Genomic DNA, 19,275 nt, shown 5'->3' with positions numbered 1-19,275 from the left:
TCATAATTAATGTCATATTTTAGCTTCTGTGGTCACTTTTTACAAGCTAAACACTGCAAGACTGTTTTACAGTTGAAGCAAGGATAAAATATCAACTCTACTGATGAGACACTTGCTGTAATGACTTCCAACTCAGACGGGACTTAAACCCACAACCACTGGCTTAGGAGAACAGTGCCTTATCCATTATTCCAGTGGTGCTCACTGATGTCCTTATTTAAGACTGTTAGGTTTTTAATAGTCAATTATTTATTTTTAAAAAAAAGTGAAGCTGTTTACTGTGTTCTTTGCATTACCAAGTCCAGCAAGAAATGTGCTGGTACTATCCAGAGCTGTCAGTATGGATTATCATGCTATATTGCAGAAAATCAATTTGATGCAACTGCTTTACCAACAGTATGTTAATCTTTTCCATTGCTGTTTTGTTGGCTGACTGAAGGAAGATATGCAGTGCATTTGAACCAAAGCAGATGTGTGCTGACAACTTAAATGCACAATCATGTTTGTGTTTTTTCTTTCTTTCTTCCATCCTTTGTAATATCATATTAAATATTAAGGTAGCAGTTTATAATCAATGACTAATGACATAAGAAAAGGAAAAAAAACAGAATACAAAGATGCTCCAGGTGAGGCTTGAACTCACAACCTCGGCATTGCTCAACAAATACTGTCTTATAAGTACCACGCGCTGACCAATTGCGCCACTGGAGCACTTTGCAGCATTAATTGGTTATGCTAGATGTGGATTTTATTCAATACAATCAGTACATTCATAAGAATTGAAAAAGAAAATCATTTTTGGTGATGAATGATGAGCAACAAAGGAACATGCATGCCAGATGGCACTTGAATAAGCTGTCCACAGTGATAGAAAAGGTTTAAAAAACAACAACAACAACAATGTTATCATAATTAATGTCATATTTTAGCTTCTGTGGTCATTTTTTACAAGCTAAACACTGCAAGACTGTTTTACAGTTGAAGCAAGGATAAAATATCAACTCTAGTGATGAGACACTTGCTGTAATGACTTCCAACTTAGACGGGACTTAAACCCACAACCACTGGCTTAGGAGTACAGTGCCTTATCCATTATGCCAGTGGTGCTTACTGATGTCCTTATTTAAGACTGATAGGTTTTTAATAGTCAATTATTTATTTTTGAAAAAAGTGAAGCTGTTTACTGTGTTCTTTGCATTACCAAGTCCAGCAAGAAATGTGCTGGTACTATCCAGAGCTGTCAGTATGGATTATCATGCTATATTGCAGAAAATCAATTTGATGCAACTGCTTTACCAACAGTATGTTAATCTTTTCCATTGCTGTTTTGTTGGCTGACTGAAGGAAGATATGCAGTGCATTTGAACCAAAGCAGATGTGTGCTGACAACTTAAATGCACAATCATGTTTGTGTTTTTTCTTTCTTTCTTCCATCCTTTGTAATATCATATTAAATATTAAGGTAGCAGTTTATAATCAATGACTAATGACATAAGAAAAGGAAAAAAAAATAGTATACAAAGATGCTCCAGGTGAGGCTTGACCTCACAAGCTTGGCATTGCTCAACAGATACTGTATTATAAGTTTCGCGCGCTGACCAATTGCTCCACTGGAGCACTTTGCAGCATTAATTGGTTATGCTAGATGTGGATTTTATTCAATACAATCAGTACATTCATAAGAATTGAAAAAGAAAATCATTTTTGGTGATGAATGATGAGCAACAAAGGAACATGCATGCCAGATGGCACTTGAATAAGCTGTCCACGGTGATAGAAAAGGTTTAAAAAACAACAACAACAATGTTATCATAATAAATGTCATATTTTAGCTTCTGTGGTCATTTTTTACAAGCTAAACACTGCAAGACTGTTTTACAGTTGAAGCAAGGATAAAATATCAACTCCACTGATGAGACACTTGCTGTAATGACTTCCAACTCAGACGGGACTTAAACCCACAACCACTGGCTTAGGAGAACAGTGCCTTATTCATTATGCCAGTGGTGCTTACTGATGTCCTTATTTAAGACTGATAGGGTTTTAATAGTCAATTATTTATTTTTGAAAAAAAATTTAAGCTGTTTACTGTGTTCTTTGCATTACCAAGTCCAGCAAGAAATGTGCTGGTACTATCCAGAGCTGTCAGTATGGATTATCATGCTATATTGCAGAAAATCAATTTGATGCAACTGCTTTACCAACAGTATGTTATTCTTTTCCATTGCTGTTTTGTTGGCTGACTGAAGGAAGATATGCAGTGCATTTGAATCAAAGCAGATGTGTGCTGACAACTTAAATGCACAATCATGTTTGTGTGTTTTCTTTCTTTCTTCCATCCTTTGTAATATCATATTAAATATTAAGGCTACAAGTTTATAATCAATGACTAATGACATTAGAAAAGGAAAAAAAACAGTGTACAAAGATGCTCCAGGTGAGGCTTGAACTCACAACCTTGGCATTGCTCAACAGATACTGTCTTATAAGTACCGCGTGCTGACCTACTGCACCACTGGAGCACTTTGCAACATTGATTGGTTATGCTAGATGTGGATTTTATTCAATGCAATCAGTACAGTCATAAGAATTGAAAAAGAAAATCATTTTTGGTGATGAATGATGAGCAACAAAGGAACATGCATGCCAGATGGTACTTAAATAAGATGTCCACGGTGATAGAAAATGTTTAAAAAAAACAACAACAATGTTATCATAATAAATGTCATTTTTTAGCTTCTGTGGTCATTTTTTGCAAGCTAAACACTGCAAAACTGTTTTACAGTTGAAGCAAGGATAAAATATCAATTCTAGTGATGAGACACTTGCTGTAATGACTTCCACCCCATATGGAACTTGGACCCCCTGTCTTAGGAGGGCAGTGACTTATCCATTATGCCAGTGGTGCTTACTGATGTTCTTATTTAAGACTGATAGGTTTTTAATAGTCAATTATTTATTTTTGAAAAAATGTGAAGCTGTTTACTGTGTTCTTTGCATTACCAAGTCCAGCAAGAAATGTGCTGGTGCTATCCAGAGCTGTCAGTATGGATTATCATGCTATATTGGAGAAAATCAATTTGATGCAACTGCTTTACCAACAGTATGTTAATCTTTTCCATTGCTGTTTTGTTGGCTGACTGAAGGAAGATATGCAGTGCATTTGAACCAAAGCAGATGTGTGCTGACAACTTAAATGCACAATCATGTTTGTGTTTTTTCTTTCTTTCTTCCATCCTTTGTAATATCATATTAAATATTAAGGTAGCAGTTTATAATCAATGACTAATGACATAAGAAAAGGAAAAAAAAACATTATACAAAGATGCTCCAGGTGAGGCTTGACCTCACAACCTTGGCATTGCTCAACAGATACTGTCTTATAAGTTTCGCGCGCTGACCAATTGCGCCACTGGAGCACTTTGCAGCATTAATTGGTTATGCTAGATGTGGATTTTATTCAATACAATCAGTACATTCATAAGAATTGAAAAAGAAAATCATTTATGGTGATGAATGATGAGCAACAAAGGGACATGCATGCCAGATGGCACTTGAATAAGCTGTCCACGGTGATAGAAAAGGTTTAAAAAACAACAACAACAACAATGTTATCATAATAAATGTCATATTTTAGCTTCTGTGGTCATTTTTTACAAGCTAAACACTGCAAGACTGTTTTACAGTTGAAGCAAGGATAAAATATCAACTCTAGTGATGAGACACTTGCTGTAATGACTTCCAACTCAGACGGGACTTAAACCCACAACCACTGGCTTAGGAGAACAGTGCCTTATCCATTATGCCAGTGGTGCTTACTGATGTCCTTATTTAAGACTGATAGGTTTTTAATAGTCAATTATTTATTTTTGAAAAAAAGTGAAGCTGTTTACTGTGTTCTTTGCATTACCAAGTCCAGCAAGAAATGTGCTGGTACTATCCAGAGCTGTCAGTATGGATTATCATGCTATATTGCAGAAAATCAATTTGATGCAACTGCTTTACCAGCAGTATGTTAATCTTTTCCATTGCTGTTTTGTTGGCTGACTGAAGGAAGATATGCAGTGCATTTGAACCAAAGCAGATGTGTGCTGACAACTTAAATGCACAATCATGTATGTGTGTTTTCTTTCTTTCTTCCATCCTTTGTAATAGCATATTAAATATTAAGGTAGCAGTTTATAATCAATGACTAATGACATAAAAAAAGGAAAAAAAAAACATTATACAAAGCTGCTCAAGGTGAGGCTTGAACTCACAACCTCGGCATTGCTCAACAGATACTGTATTATAAGTACCGCGCGCTGACCAATTGCGCCACTGGAGCACTTTGCAGCGTTAATTGGTTATGCTAGATGTGGATTTTATTCAATACAATCAGTACAGTCATAAGAATTGAAAAAGAAAATAATTTTTGGTGATGAATGATGAGCAACAAAGGAACATCCATGCCAGATGGCACTTGAATAAGCTGTCCACTGTGATAGAAAAGGTTTAAAAAACAACAACAACAATGTTATCATAATTAATGTCATATTTTAGCTTCTGTGGTCATTTTTTACAAGCTAAACACTGCAGGACTGTTTTACAGTTGAAGCAAGGATAAAATATAAACTCTAGTGATGAGACACTTTCTGTAATGACTTCCAACTCAGACGGGACTTAAACCCACAACCACTGGCTTAGGAGAACAGTGCCTTATCCATTATGCCAGTGGTGCTTACTGATGTCCTTATTTAAGACTGATAGGGTTTTAATAGTCAACTATTTATTTTTGAAAAAAAATTTAAGCTGTTTACTGTGTTCTTTGCATTACCAAGTCCAGCAAGAAATGTGCTGGTACTATCCAGAGCTGTCAGTATGGATTATCATGCTATATTGCAGAAAATCAATTTGATGCAACTGCTTTACCAACAGTATGTTATTCTTTTCCATTGCTGTTTTGTTGGCTGACTGAAGGAAGATATGCAGTGCATTTGAATCAAAGCAGATGTGTGCTGACAACTTAAATGCACAATCATGTTTGTGTGTTTTCTTTCTTTCTTCCATCCTTTGTAATATCATATTAAATATTAAGGCTACAAGTTTATAATCAATGACTAATGACATAAGAAAAGGAAAAAAAACAGTATACAAAGATGCTCCAGGTGAGGCTTGAACTCACAACCTTGACATTGCTCAACAGATACTGTCTTATAAGTACCGCGTGCTGACCAACTGCGCCACTGGAGCACTTTGCAACATTGATTGGTTATGCTAGATGTGGATTTTATTCAATGCAATCAGTACAGTCATAAGAATTGAAAAAGAAAATCATTTTTGGTGATGAATGATGAGCAACAAAGGAACATGCATGCCAGATGGTACTTAAATAAGATGTCCACGGTGATAGAAAATGTTTAAAAAAAAACAACAACAATGTTATCATAATAAATGTCATTTTTTAGCTTCTGTGGTCATTTTTTGCAAGCTAAACACTGCAAGACTGTTTTACAGTCGAAGCAAGGATAAAATATCAATTCTAGTGATGAGACACTTGCTGTAATGACTTCCACCCCATATGGAACTTGGACCCCCTGTCTTAGGAGGGCAGTGACTTATCCATTATGCCAGTGGTGCTTACTGATGTTCTTATTTAAGACTGTTAGGTTTTTAATAGTCAATTATTTATTTTTGAGGAAAAAGTGAAGCTGTTAACTGTGTTCTTTGCATTACCAAGTCCAGCAAGAAATGTGCTGGTACTATCCAGAGCTGTCAGTATGGATTATCATGCTATATTGCAGAAAATCAATTTGATGCAACTGCTTTACCAACAGTATGTTAATCTTTTCAATTGCTGTTTTGTTGGCTGACTGAAGGAAGATATGCAGTGCATTTGAACCAAAGCAGATGTGTGCTGACAACTTAAATGCACAATCATGTTTGTGTTTTTTCTTTCTTTCTTCCATCCTTTGTAATATCATATTAAATATTAAGGTAGCAGTTTATAATCAATGACTAATGACATAAAAAAAGGAAAAAAAAACATTAGACAAAGCTGCTCCAAGTGAGGCTTGAACTCACAACCTCGGCATTGCTCAACAGATACTGTCTTATAAGTACCGCGCGCTGACCAATTGCGCCACTGGAGCACTTTGCAGCATTAATTAGTTATGCTAGATGTGGATTTTATTCAATACAATCAGTACAGTCATAAGAATTGAAAAAGAAAATCATTTTTGGTGATGAATGATGAGCAACAAAGGAACATGCATGCCAGATGGCACTTGAATAAGCTGTCCACGGTGATAGAAAAGGTTTAAAAAACAACAGCAACAATGTTATCATAATTAATGTCATATTTTAGCTTCTGTGGTCACTTTTTACAAGCTAAACACTGCAAGACTGTTTTACAGTTGAAGCAAGGATAAAATATCAACTCTACTGATGAGACACTTGCTGTAATGACTTCCAACTCAGACGGGACTTAAACCCACAACCACTGGCTTAGGAGAACAGTGCCTTATCCATTATTCCAGTGGTGCTCACTGATGTCCTTATTTAAGACTGTTAGGTTTTTAATAGTCAATTATTTATTTTTAAAAAAAAGTGAAGCTGTTTACTGTGTTCTTTGCATTACCAAGTCCAGCAAGAAATGTGCTGGTACTATCCAGAGCTGTCAGTATGGATTATCATGCTATATTGCAGAAAATCAATTTGATGCAACTGCTTTACCAACAGTATGTTATTCTTTTCCATTGCTGTTTTGTTGGCTGACTGAAGGAAGATATGCAGTGCATTTGAATCAAAGCAGATGTGTGCTGACAACTTAAATGCACAATCATGTTTGTGTGTTTTCTTTCTTTCTTCCATCCTTTGTAAAATCATATTAAATATTAAGGCTACAAGTTTATAATCAATGACTAATGACATTAGAAAAGGAAAAAAAACAGTGTACAAAGATGCTCCAGGTGAGGCTTGAACTCACAACCTTGGCATTGCTCAACAGATACTGTCTTATAAGTACCGCGTGCTGACCTACTGCACCACTGGAGCACTTTGCAACATTGATTGGTTATGCTAGATGTGGATTTTATTCAATGCAATCAGTACAGTCATAAGAATTGAAAAAGAAAATCATTTTTGGTGATGAATGATGAGCAACAAAGGAACATGCATGCCAGATGGTACTTAAATAAGATGTCCACGGTGATAGAAAATGTTTAAAAAAAACAACAACAATGTTATCATAATAAATGTCATTTTATAGCTTCTGTGGTCATTTTTTGCAAGCTAAACACTGCAAGACTGTTTTACAGTTGAAGCAAGGATAAAATATCAATTCTAGTGATGAGACACTTGCTGTAATGACTTCCACCCCATATGGAACTTGGACCCCCTGTCTTAGGAGGGCAGTGACTTATCCATTATGCCAGTGGTGCTTACTGATGTTCTTATTTAAGACTGATAGGTTTTTAATAGTCAATTATTTATTTTTGAAAAAATGTGAAGCTGTTTACTGTGTTCTTTGCATTACCAAGTCCAGCAAGAAATGTGCTGGTGCTATCCAGAGCTGTCAGTATGGATTATCATGCTATATTGCAGAAAATCAATTTGATGCAACTGCTTTACCAACAGTATGTTAATCTTTTCCATTGCTGTTTTGTTGGCTGACTGAAGGAAGATATGCAGTGCATTTGAACCAAAGCAGATGTGTGCTGACAACTTAAATGCACAATCATGTTTGTGTTTTTTCTTTCTTTCTTCCATCCTTTGTAATATCATATTAAATATTAAGGTAGCAGTTTATAATCAATGACTAATGACATAAGAAAAGGAAAAAAAAAACATTATACAAAGCTGCTCAAGGTGAGGCTTGAACTCACAACCTCGGCATTGCTCAACAGATACTGTATTATAAGTACCGCGCGCTGACCAATTGCGCCACTGGAGCACTTTGCAGCGTTAATTGGTTATGCTAGATGTGGATTTTATTCAATACAATCAGTACAGTCATAAGAATTGAAAAAGAAAATAATTTTTGGTGATGAATGATGAGCAACAAAGGAACATCCATGCCAGATGGCACTTGAATAAGCTGTCCACTGTGATAGAAAAGGTTTAAAAAACAACAACAACAATGTTATCATAATTAATGTCATATTTTAGCTTCTGTGGTCATTTTTTACAAGCTAAACACTGCAGGACTGTTTTACAGTTGAAGCAAGGATAAAATATAAACTCTAGTGATGAGACACTTTCTGTAATGACTTCCAACTCAGACGGGACTTAAACCCACAACCACTGGCTTAGGAGAACAGTGCCTTATTCATTATGCCAGTGGTGCTTACTGATGTCCTTATTTAAGACTGATAGTGTTTTAATAGTCAACTATTTATTTTTGAAAAAAAATTTAAGCTGTTTACTGTGTTCTTTGCATTACCAAGTCCAGCAAGAAATGTGCTGGTACTATCCAGAGCTGTCAGTATGGATTATCATGCTATATTGCAGAAAATCAATTTGATGCAACTGCTTTACCAACAGTATGTTATTCTTTTCCATTGCTGTTTTGTTGGCTGACTGAAGGAAGATATGCAGTGCATTTGAATCAAAGCAGATGTGTGCTGACAACTTAAATGCACAATCATGTTTGTGTGTTTTCTTTCTTTCTTCCATCCTTTGTAATATCATATTAAATATTAAGGCTACAAGTTTATAATCAATGACTAATGACATAAGAAAAGGAAAAAAAACAGTATACAAAGATGCTCCAGGTGAGGCTTGAACTCACAACCTTGACATTGCTCAACAGATACTGTCTTATAAGTACCGCGTGCTGACCAACTGCGCCACTGGAGCACTTTGCAACATTGATTGGTTATGCTAGATGTGGATTTTATTCAATGCAATCAGTACAGTCATAAGAATTGAAAAAGAAAATCATTTTTGGTGATGAATGATGAGCAACAAAGGAACATGCATGCCAGATGGTACTTAAATAAGATGTCCACGGTGATAGAAAATGTTTAAAAAAAAACAACAACAATGTTATCATAATAAATGTCATTTTTTAGCTTCTGTGGTCATTTTTTGCAAGCTAAACACTGCAAGACTGTTTTACAGTCGAAGCAAGGATAAAATATCAATTCTAGTGATGAGACACTTGCTGTAATGACTTCCACCCCATATGGAACTTGGACCCCCTGTCTTAGGAGGGCAGTGACTTATCCATTATGCCAGTGGTGCTTACTGATGTTCTTATTTAAGACTGTTAGGTTTTTAATAGTCAATTATTTATTTTTGAGGAAAAAGTGAAGCTGTTGACTGTGTTCTTTGCATTACCAAGTCCAGCAAGAAATGTGCTGGTACTATCCAGAGCTGTCAGTATGGATTATCATGCTATATGGCAGAAAATCAATTTGATGCAACTGCTTTACCAACAGTATGTTAATCTTTTCCATTGCTGTTTTGTTGGCTGACTGAAGGAAGATATGCAGTGCATTTGAACCAAAGCAGATGTGTGCTGACAACTTAAATGCACAATCATGTTTGTGTTTTTTCTTTCTTTCTTCCATCCTTTGTAATATCATATTAAATATTAAGGTAGCAGTTTATAATCAATGACTAATGACATAAAAAAAGGAAAAAAAAACATTAGACAAAGCTGCTCCAAGTGAGGCTTGAACTCACAACCTCGGCATTGCTCAACAGATACTGTCTTATAAGTACCGCGCGCTGACCAATTGCGCCACTGGAGCACTTTGCAGCATTAATTGGTTATGCTAGATGTGGATTTTATTCAATACAATCAGTACAGTCATAAGAATTGAAAAAGAAAATCATTTTTGGTGATGAATGATGAGCAACAAAGGCACATGCATGCCAGATGGCACTTGAATAAGCTGTCCACTGTGATAGAAAAGGTTTAAAAAACAACAACAACAATGTTATCCTAATTAATGTCATATTTAAGCTTCTGTGGTCATTTTTTACAAGCTAAACACTGCAAGACTGTTTTACAGTTGAAGCAAGGATAAAATATCAACTCTAGTGATGAGACACTTGCTGTAATGACTTCCAACTCAGACGGGACTTAAACCCACAACCACTGGCTTAGGAGAACAGTGCCTTATCCATTATGCCAGTGGTGCTTACTGATGTCCTTATTTAAGACTGTTAGGTTTTTAATAGTCAATTATTTATTTTTGAAAAAAAGTGAAGCTGTTTACTGTGTTCTTTGCATTACCAAGTCCAGCAAGAAATGTGCTGGTACTATCCAGAGCTGTAAGTATGGATTATCATGCTATATTGCAGAAAATCAATTTGATGCAACTGCTTTACCAACAGTATGTTAATCTTTTCCATTGCTGTTTTGTTGGCTGACTGAAGGAAGATATGCCGTGCATTTGAACCAAAGCAGATGTGTGCTGACAACTTAAATGCACAATCATTAGAGATGAGCGGGTTCGGTTCCTCGGAATCCGAACCCGCCCGAACTTCAGCTTTTTTTACACGGATCCGAGCGACTCGGATCTTCCCGCCTTGCTCGGTTAACCCGAGCGCGCCCGAACGTCATCATGACGCTGTCGGATTCTCGCGAGGCACGGATTCTATCGCGAGACTCGGATTCTATATAAGGAGCCGCGCGTCGCCGCCATTTTCACACGTGCATTGAGATTGATAGGGAGAGGACGTGGCTGGCGTCCTCTCCATTTAGATTATAAGAGAGAGAGATTTACTGGAGCTTAGGAGTAGGAGGAGTACTGTAGAAGTGTAGAGAGTGCAGAGAGTTTACTAGTGAGTGACCACCAGACAGTGCAGTTTATTTAATATATCCGTTCTCTGCCTGAAAAAAGCGATACACACAGTGACTCAGTCACATACCATATCTGTGTGCACTGCTCAGGCTCAGCCCAGTGTGCTGCATCATCTATATATATTATATATCTGTCTGACTGCTCAGCTCACACAGCTTATAATTGTGGGGGAGACTGGGGAGCACTGCAGTGCCAGTTATAGGTTATAGCAGGAGCCAGGAGTACATAATATTATATAGTGAGTGACCACCAGACAGTGCAGTTTATTTAATATATCCGTTCTCTGCCTGAAAAAAGTGATACACACAGTGACTCAGTCACATACCATATCTGTGTGCACTGCTCAGGCTCAGCCCAGTGTGCTGCATCATCTATATATATTATATATCTGTCTGACTGCTCAGCTCACACAGCTTATAATTGTGGGGGAGACTGGGGAGCACTGCAGTGCCAGTTATAGGTTATAGCAGGAGCCAGGAGTACATAATATTATATAGTGAGTGACCACCAGACAGTGCAGTTTATTTAATATATCCGTTCTCTGCCTGAAAAAAGCGATACACACAGTGACTCAGTCACATACCATATCTGTGTGCACTGCTCAGGCTCAGCCCAGTGTGCTGCATCATCTATATATATTATATATCTGTCTGACTGCTCAGCTCACACAGCTTATAATTGTGGGGGAGACTGGGGAGCACTGCAGTGCCAGTTATAGGTTATAGCAGGAGCCAGGAGTACATAATATTATATTAAAATTAAACAGTGCACACTTTTGCTGCAGGAGTGCCACTACCAGTGTGACTGACCAGTGACCTGACCACACTGACCACCAGTATAGTTAGTAGTATACTTATATTGTGATTGCCTGAAAAAGTTAAACACTCGTCGTGTGACTTCACTTGTGTGTTGTTGTTTTTTTTATTCTATAAAAATAAAACTCATTCTGCTGACAGACAGTGTCCAGCAGGTCCGTCATTATATAATATATAATATATACCTGTCCGGCTGCAGTAGTGATATATATATATTTTTTATATCATTTATCATCCAGTCGCAGCAGACACAGTACGGTAGTTCACGGCTGTGGCTACCTCTGTGTCTGCACTCGGCAGGCAGTCCGTCCATAATTGTATACCACCTAACCGTGGTTTTTTTTTCTTCTTTATACATACATACTACTACGACATCTCTTTATCAACCAGTCTATATTAGCAGCAGACACAGTACAGTACGGTAGTTCACGGCTGTGGCTACCTCTGTGTCTGCACTCGGCAGGCAGTCCGTCCATAATTGTATACCACCTAACCGTGGTTTTTTTTTCTTTCTTCTTTATACATACATAGTTACATAGACATCTCTTTATCAACCAGTCTATATTAGCAGCAGACACAGTACAGTACGGTAGTTCACGGCTGTGGCTACCTCTGTGTCTGCACTCGGCAGGCAGTCCGTCCATAATTGTATACCACCTAACCGTGGTTTTTTTTTCTTTCTTCTTTATACATACATAGTTACATAGACATCTCTTTATCAACCAGTCTATATTAGCAGCAGACACAGTACAGTACGGTAGTTCACGGCTGTGGCTACCTCTGTGTCTGCACTCGGCAGGCAGTCCGTCCATAATTGTATACCACCTAACCGTGTTTTTTTTTTCTTTCTTCTTTATACATACATACTACTACGACATCTCTTTATCAACCAGTCTATATTATTAGCAGCAGACACAGTACAGTACGGTAGTTCACGGCTGTGGCTACCTCTGTGTCTGCACTCGGCAGGCAGTCCGTCCATAATTGTATACCACCTAACCGTGGGTTTTTTTTCTTTCTTCTTTATACATACATAGTTACATAGACATCTCTTTATCAACCAGTCTATATTAGCAGCAGACACAGTACAGTACGGTAGTTCACGGCTGTGGCTACCTCTGTGTCTGCACTCGGCAGGCAGTCCATAATTGTATACTAGTATCCATCTCCATTGTTTACCTGAGGTGCCTTTTAGTTGTGCCTATTAAAATATGGAGAACAAAAATGTTGAGGTTCCAAAATTAGGGAAAGATCAAGATCCACTTCCACCTCGTGCTGAAGCTGCTGCCACTAGTCATGGCCGAGACGATGAAATGCCAGCAACGTCGTCTGCCAAGGCCGATGCCCAATGTCATAGTACAGAGCATGTCAAATCCAAAACACCAAATATCAGAAAAAAAAGGACTCCAAAACCTAAAATAAAATTGTCGGAGGAGAAGCGTAAACTTGCCAATATGCCATTTACGACACGGAGTGGCAAGGAACGGCTGAGGCCCTGGCCTATGTTCATGGCTAGTGGTTCAGCTTCACATGAGGATGGAAGCACTCAGCCTCTCGCTAGAAAAATGAAAAGACTCAAGCTGGCAAAAGCAGCACAGCAAAGAACTGTGCATTCTTCGAAATCCCAAATCCACAAGGAGAGTCCAATTGTGTCGGTTGCGATGCCTGACCTTCCCAACACTGGACGTGAAGAGCATGCGCCTTCCACCATTTGCACGCCCCCTGCAAGTGCTGGAAGGAGCACCCGCAGTCCAGTTCCTGATAGTCAGATTGAAGATGTCAGTGTTGAAGTACACCAGGATGAGGAGGATATGGGTGTTGCTGGCGCTGGGGAGGAAATTGACCAGGAGGATTCTGATGGTGAGGTGGTTTGTTTAAGTCAGGCACCCAGGGAGACACCTGTTGTCCGTGGGAGGAATATGGCCGTTGACATGCCAGGTGAAAATACCAAAAAAATCAGCTCTTCGGTGTGGAGGTATTTCACCAGAAATGCGGACAACAGGTGTCAAGCCGTGTGTTCCCTTTGTCAAGCTGTAATAAGTAGGGGTAAGGACGTTAACCACCTCGGAACATCCTCCCTTATACGTCACCTGCAGCGCATTCATAATAAGTCAGTGACAAGTTCAAAAACTTTGGGTGACAGCGGAAGCAGTCCACTGACCAGTAAATCCCTTCCTCTTGTAACCAAGCTCACGCAAACCACCCCACCAACTCCCTCAGTGTCAATTTCCTCCTTCCCCAGGAATGCCAATAGTCCTGCAGGCCATGTCACTGGCAATTCTGACGAGTCCTCTCCTGCCTGGGATTCCTCCGATGCATCCTTGCGTGTAACGCCTACTGCTGCTGGCGCTGCTGTTGTTGCTGCTGGGAGTCGATGGTCATCCCAGAGGGGAAGTCGGAAGCCCACTTGTACTACTTCCAGTAAGCAATTGACTGTTCAACAGTCCTTTGCGAGGAAGATGAAATATCACAGCAGTCATCCTGCTGCAAAGCGGATAACTGAGGCCTTGACAACTATGTTGGTGTTAGACGTGCGTCCGGTATCCGCCGTTAGTTCACAGGGAACTAGACAATTTATTGAGGCAGTGTGCCCCCGTTACCAAATACCATCTAGGTTCCACTTCTCTAGGCAGGCGATACCGAGAATGTACACGGACGTCAGAAAAAGACTCACCAGTGTCCTAAAAAATGCAGTTGTACCCAATGTCCACTTAACCACGGACATGTGGACAAGTGGAGCAGGGCAGGGTCAGGACTATATGACTGTGACAGCCCACTGGGTAGATGTATGGACTCCCGCCGCAAGAACAGCAGCGGCGGCACCAGTAGCAGCATCTCGCATCTCTTTCCTAGGCAGGCTACGCTTTGTATCACCGCTTTCCAGAATACGCACACAGCTGAAAACCTCTTACGGCAACTGAGGAAGATCATCGCGGAATGGCTTACCCCAATTGGACTCTCCTGTGGATTTGTGGCATCGGACAACGCCAGCAATATTGTGTGTGCATTAAATATGGGCAAATTCCAGCACGTCCAATGTTTTGCACATACCTTGAATTTGGTGGTGCAGAATTTTTTAAAAAACGACAGGGGCGTGCAAGAGATGCTGTCGGTGGCCAGAAGAATTGCGGGACACTTTCGGCGTACAGGCACCACGTACAGAAGACTGGAGCACCACCAAAAACTACTGAACCTGCCCTGCCATCATCTGAAGCAAGAAGTGGTAACGAGGTGGAATTCAACCCTCTATATGCTTCAGAGGTTGGAGGAGCAGCAAAAGGCCATTCAAGCCTATACAATTGAGCACGATATAGTAGGTGGAATGCACCTGTCTCAAGCGCAGTGGAGAATGATTTCAACGTTGTGCAAGGTTCTGATGCCCTTTGAACTTGCCACACGTGAAGTCAGTTCAGACACTGCCAGCCTGAGTCAGGTCATTCCCCTCATCAGGCTTTTGCAGAAGAAGCTGGAGACATTGAAGGAGGAGCTAACACGGAGCGATTCCGCTAGGCATGTGGGACTTGTGGATGGAGCCCTTAATTCGCTTAACAAGGATTCACGGGTGGTCAATCTGTTGAAATCAGAGCACTACATTTTGGCCACCGTGCTCGATCCTAGATTTAAAGCCTACCTTGGATCTCTCTTTCCGGCAGACACAAGTCTGCAGGGGTTGAAAGACCTGCTGGTGACAAAATTGTCAAGTCAAGCGGAACGCGACCTGTCAACATCTCCTCCTTCACATTCTCCCGCAACTGGGGGTGCGAGGAAAAGGCTCAGAATTCCGAGCCCACCCGCTGGCGGTGATGCAGGGCAGTCTGGAGCGACTGCTGATGCTGACATCTGGTCCGGACTGAAGGACCTGACAACGATTACGGACATGTCGTCTACTGTCACTGCATATGATTCTCTCAACATTGATAGAATGGTGGAGGATTATATGAGTGACCGCATCCAAGTAGGCACGTCACACAGTCCGTACTTATACTGGCAGGAAAAAGAGGCAATTTGGAGGCCCTTGCACAAACTGGCTTTATTCTACCTAAGTTGCCCTCCCACAAGTGTGTACTCCGAAAGAGTGTTTAGTGCCGCCGCTCACCTTGTCAGCAATCGGCGTACGAGGTTACATCCAGAAAATGTGGAGAAGATGATGTTCATTAAAATGAATTATAATCAATTCCTCCGCGGAGACATTGACCAGCAGCAATTGCCTCCACAAAGTACACAGGGAGCTGAGATGGTGGATTCCAGTGGGGACGAATTGATAATCTGTGAGGAGGGGGATGTACACGGTGATATATCGGAGGGTGATGATGAGGTGGACATCTTGCCTCTGTAGAGCCAGTTTGTGCAAGGAGAGATTAATTGCTTCTTTTTTGGGGGGGGTCCAAACCAACCCGTCATATCAGTCACAGTCGTGTGGCAGACCCTGTCACTGAAATGATGGGTTGGTTAAAGTGTGCATGTCCTGTTTTGTTTATACAACATAAGGGTGGGTGGGAGGGCCCAAGGACAATTCCATCATGCACCTCTTTTTTCTTTTCTTTTTCTTTGCATCATGTGCTGATTGGGGAGGGTTTTTTGGAAGAGACATCCTGCGTGACACTGCAGTGCCACTCCTAAATGGGCCCGGTGTTTGTGTCGGCCACTAGGGTCGCTAATCTTACTCACACAGTCAGCTACCTCATTGCGCCTCTTTTTTTCTTTGCGTCATGTGCTGTTTGGGGAGGGTTTTTTGGAAGGGACATCCTGCGTGACACTGCAGTGCCACTCCTAGATGGGCCCGGTGTTTGTGTCGGCCACTAGGGTCGCTAATCTTACTCACACAGCTACCTCATTGCGCCTCTTTTTTTCTTTGCGTCATGTGCTGTTTGGGGAGGGTTTTTTGGAAGGGACATCCTGCGTGACACTGCAGTGCCACTCCTAGATGGGCCCGGTGTTTGTGTCGGCCACTAGGGTCGCTAATCTTACTCACACAGCTACCTCATTGCGCCTCTTTTTTTCTTTGCGTCATGTGCTGTTTGGGGAGGGTTTTTTGGAAGGGCCATCCTGCGTGACACTGCAGTGCCACTCCTAGATGGGCCCGGTGTTTGTGTCGGCCACTAGGGTCGCTAATCTTACTCACACAGCTACCTCATTGCGCCTCTTTTTTTCTTTGCGTCATGTGCTGTTTGGGGAGGGTTTTTTGGAAGGGACATCCTGCGTGACACTGCAGTGCCACTCCTAGATGGGCCCGGTGTTTGTGTCGGCCACTAGGGTCGCTTATCTTACTCACACAGCGACCTCGGTGCAAATTTTAGGACTAAAAATAATATTATGAGGTGTGAGGTATTCAGAATAGACTGAAAATGAGTGTAAATTATGGTTTTTGAGGTTAATAATACTTTGGGATCAAAATGACCCCCAAATTCTATGATTTAAGCTGTTTTTTAGTGTTTTTTTAAAAAAACACCCGAATCCAAAACACACCCGAATCCGACAAAAAAAATTCGGTGAGGTTTTGCCAAAACGCGTTCGAACCCAAAACACGGCCGCGGAACCGAACCCAAAACCAAAACACAAAACCCGAAAAATTTCAGGCGCTCATCTCTAACAATCATGTTTGTGTTTTTTCTTTCTTTCTTCCATCCTTTGTAATATCATATTAAATATTAAGGTAGCAGTTTATAATCAATGACTAATGACATAAGATGCTCCAGGTGAGGCTTGAACTTACAACCTCGGCATTGCTCAACAGATACTGTCTTATAAGTACCTCATGCTGACCAATTGCGCCACTGGAGCTCTTTGCAGCATTGATTGGTTATGCTAGATGTGGATTTTATTCAATACAATCAGTACAGTCATAAGAATTGAAAAAGAAAATCATTTTTGGTTATGAATGATGAGCAACAAAGGAACATGCATGCCAGATGGCACTTGAATAAGCTGTCCACGGTGATAGAAAAGGTTTAAAAAACAACAACAACAATGTTATCATAATTAATGTCATATTTTAGCTTCTGTGGTCATTTTTTACAAGCTAAATACTGCAAGACTGTTTTACAGTTGAAGCAAGGATAAAATATCAACTCTAGTGATGAGACACTTGCTGTAATGACTTCCAACTCAGATGGGACTTAAACCCACAACCACTGGCTTAGGAGTACAGTGCCTTATCCATTGTGCCAGTGGTGCTCACTGATGTCCTAATTTAAGACTGTTAGGTTTTTAATAGTCAATTATTTATTTTTGATGAAAAAGTGAAGCTGTTTACTGTGTTCTTTGCATTACCAAGTCCAGCAAGAAATGTGCTGGTACTATCCAGAGCTGTCAGTATGGATTATCATGCTATATTGCAGAAAATCAATTTGATGCAACTGCTTTACCAACAGTATGTTAATCTTTTCCATTGCTGTTTTGTTGGCTGACTGAAGGAAGATATGCAATGCATTTGAACCAAAGCAGATGTGTGCTGACAACTTAAATGCACAATCATGTTTGTGTTTTTTCTTTCTTTCATTCTTTCTTTCTTTCTTTCTTTCTTTCTTTCTTTCTTCCATCCTTTGTAATATCATATTAAATATTAAGGTAGCAGTTTATAATCAATGACTAATGACATAAAAAAAAGGAAAAAAAAACATTATACAAAGCTGCTCCAGGTGAGGCTTGAACTCACAACCTCGGCATTGCTCAACAGATACTGTTTTATAAGTACCGCGCGCTGACCAATTGCGCCACTGGAGCACTTTGCAGCATTAATTGGTTATTCTAGATGTGTATTTTATTCAATACAATCAGTACAGTCATAAGAATTGAAAAAGAAAATAATTTTTGGTGATGAATGATGAGCAACAAAGGAACATGCATGCCAGATGGCACTTGAATAAGCTGTCCACTGTGATAGAAAAGGTTTAAAAAACAACAACAACAACAATGTTATCATAATTAATGTCATATTTTAGCTTCCGTGGTCATTTTTTACAAGTTAAACACTGCAAGACTGTTTTACAGTTGAAGCAAGGATAAAATATAAACTCTAGTGATGAGACACTTGCTGTAATGACTTCCAACTCATACGGGACTTAAACCCACAACCACTGGCTTAGGAGAACAGTGCCTTATCCATTATGCCAGTGGTGCTTACTGATGTCCTTATTTAAGACTGATAGGTTTTTAATAGTCAATTATTTATTTTTGGGGAAAAATTGAAGCTGTTTACTGTGTTCTTTGCATTACCAAGTCCAGCAAGAAATGTGCTGGTACTATCCAGAGCTGTCAGTATAGATTATCATGCTATATTGCAGAAAATCAATTTGATGCAACTGCTTTACCAACAGTATGTTAATCTTTTCCATTGCTGTTTTGTTAGCTGACTGAAGGAAGATATGCAGTGCATTTGAACCAAAGCAGATGTGTGCTGACAACTTAAATGCACAATCATGTTTGTGTTTTTTCTTTCTTTCTTCCATCCTTTGTAATATCATATTAAATATTAAGGTAGCAGTTTATAATCAATGACTAATGACATAAGAAAAGGAAAAAAAACAGTATACAAAGATGCTCCAGGTGAGGCTTGACCTCACAACCTTGGCATTGCTTAACAGATACTGTCTTATAAGTTTCACGTGCTGACCAATTGCGCCACTGGAGCACTTTGCAGCATTAATTGGTTATGCTAGATGTGG

The 19,275-nt window shown here is 39.8% G+C and overlaps 6 non-coding genes across 6 annotated transcripts; all 6 read right to left on the bottom strand.

Moving 5' to 3' along the window:
• Window positions 1-618: 618 nt before the first annotated feature.
• Window positions 619-711, bottom strand: TRNAI-UAU (transfer RNA isoleucine (anticodon UAU)). The gene is given in 2 exon segments: window positions 619-654; window positions 674-711. It is a non-coding gene; the product is annotated as a tRNA-Ile (tRNA).
• A 3,523-nt stretch (window positions 712-4,234) lies between these two features.
• Window positions 4,235-4,327, bottom strand: TRNAI-UAU (transfer RNA isoleucine (anticodon UAU)). The gene is given in 2 exon segments: window positions 4,235-4,270; window positions 4,290-4,327. It is a non-coding gene; the product is annotated as a tRNA-Ile (tRNA).
• A 1,711-nt stretch (window positions 4,328-6,038) lies between these two features.
• On the bottom strand, window positions 6,039-6,131 carry TRNAI-UAU (transfer RNA isoleucine (anticodon UAU)). Its single transcript is given in 2 exon segments — window positions 6,039-6,074; window positions 6,094-6,131. It is a non-coding gene; the product is annotated as a tRNA-Ile (tRNA).
• A 1,709-nt stretch (window positions 6,132-7,840) lies between these two features.
• TRNAI-UAU (transfer RNA isoleucine (anticodon UAU)) lies at window positions 7,841-7,933 on the bottom strand. The gene is given in 2 exon segments: window positions 7,841-7,876; window positions 7,896-7,933. It is a non-coding gene; the product is annotated as a tRNA-Ile (tRNA).
• Window positions 7,934-9,644: 1,711 nt separating this feature from the next.
• Window positions 9,645-9,737, bottom strand: TRNAI-UAU (transfer RNA isoleucine (anticodon UAU)). The gene is given in 2 exon segments: window positions 9,645-9,680; window positions 9,700-9,737. It is a non-coding gene; the product is annotated as a tRNA-Ile (tRNA).
• An 8,504-nt stretch (window positions 9,738-18,241) lies between these two features.
• Window positions 18,242-18,334, bottom strand: TRNAI-UAU (transfer RNA isoleucine (anticodon UAU)). Its single transcript is given in 2 exon segments — window positions 18,242-18,277; window positions 18,297-18,334. It is a non-coding gene; the product is annotated as a tRNA-Ile (tRNA).
• Window positions 18,335-19,275: the final 941 nt, after the last annotated feature.

Source organism: Pseudophryne corroboree, unplaced genomic scaffold (genome assembly GCF_028390025.1).
Source record: "Pseudophryne corroboree isolate aPseCor3 unplaced genomic scaffold, aPseCor3.hap2 scaffold_897, whole genome shotgun sequence".
NCBI classification, from domain to species: Eukaryota; Metazoa; Chordata; class Amphibia; order Anura; family Myobatrachidae; genus Pseudophryne; species Pseudophryne corroboree.
Note: the sequence above shows the minus strand (reverse complement) of the source record. Positions and strands in the feature narration are given on the sequence as shown.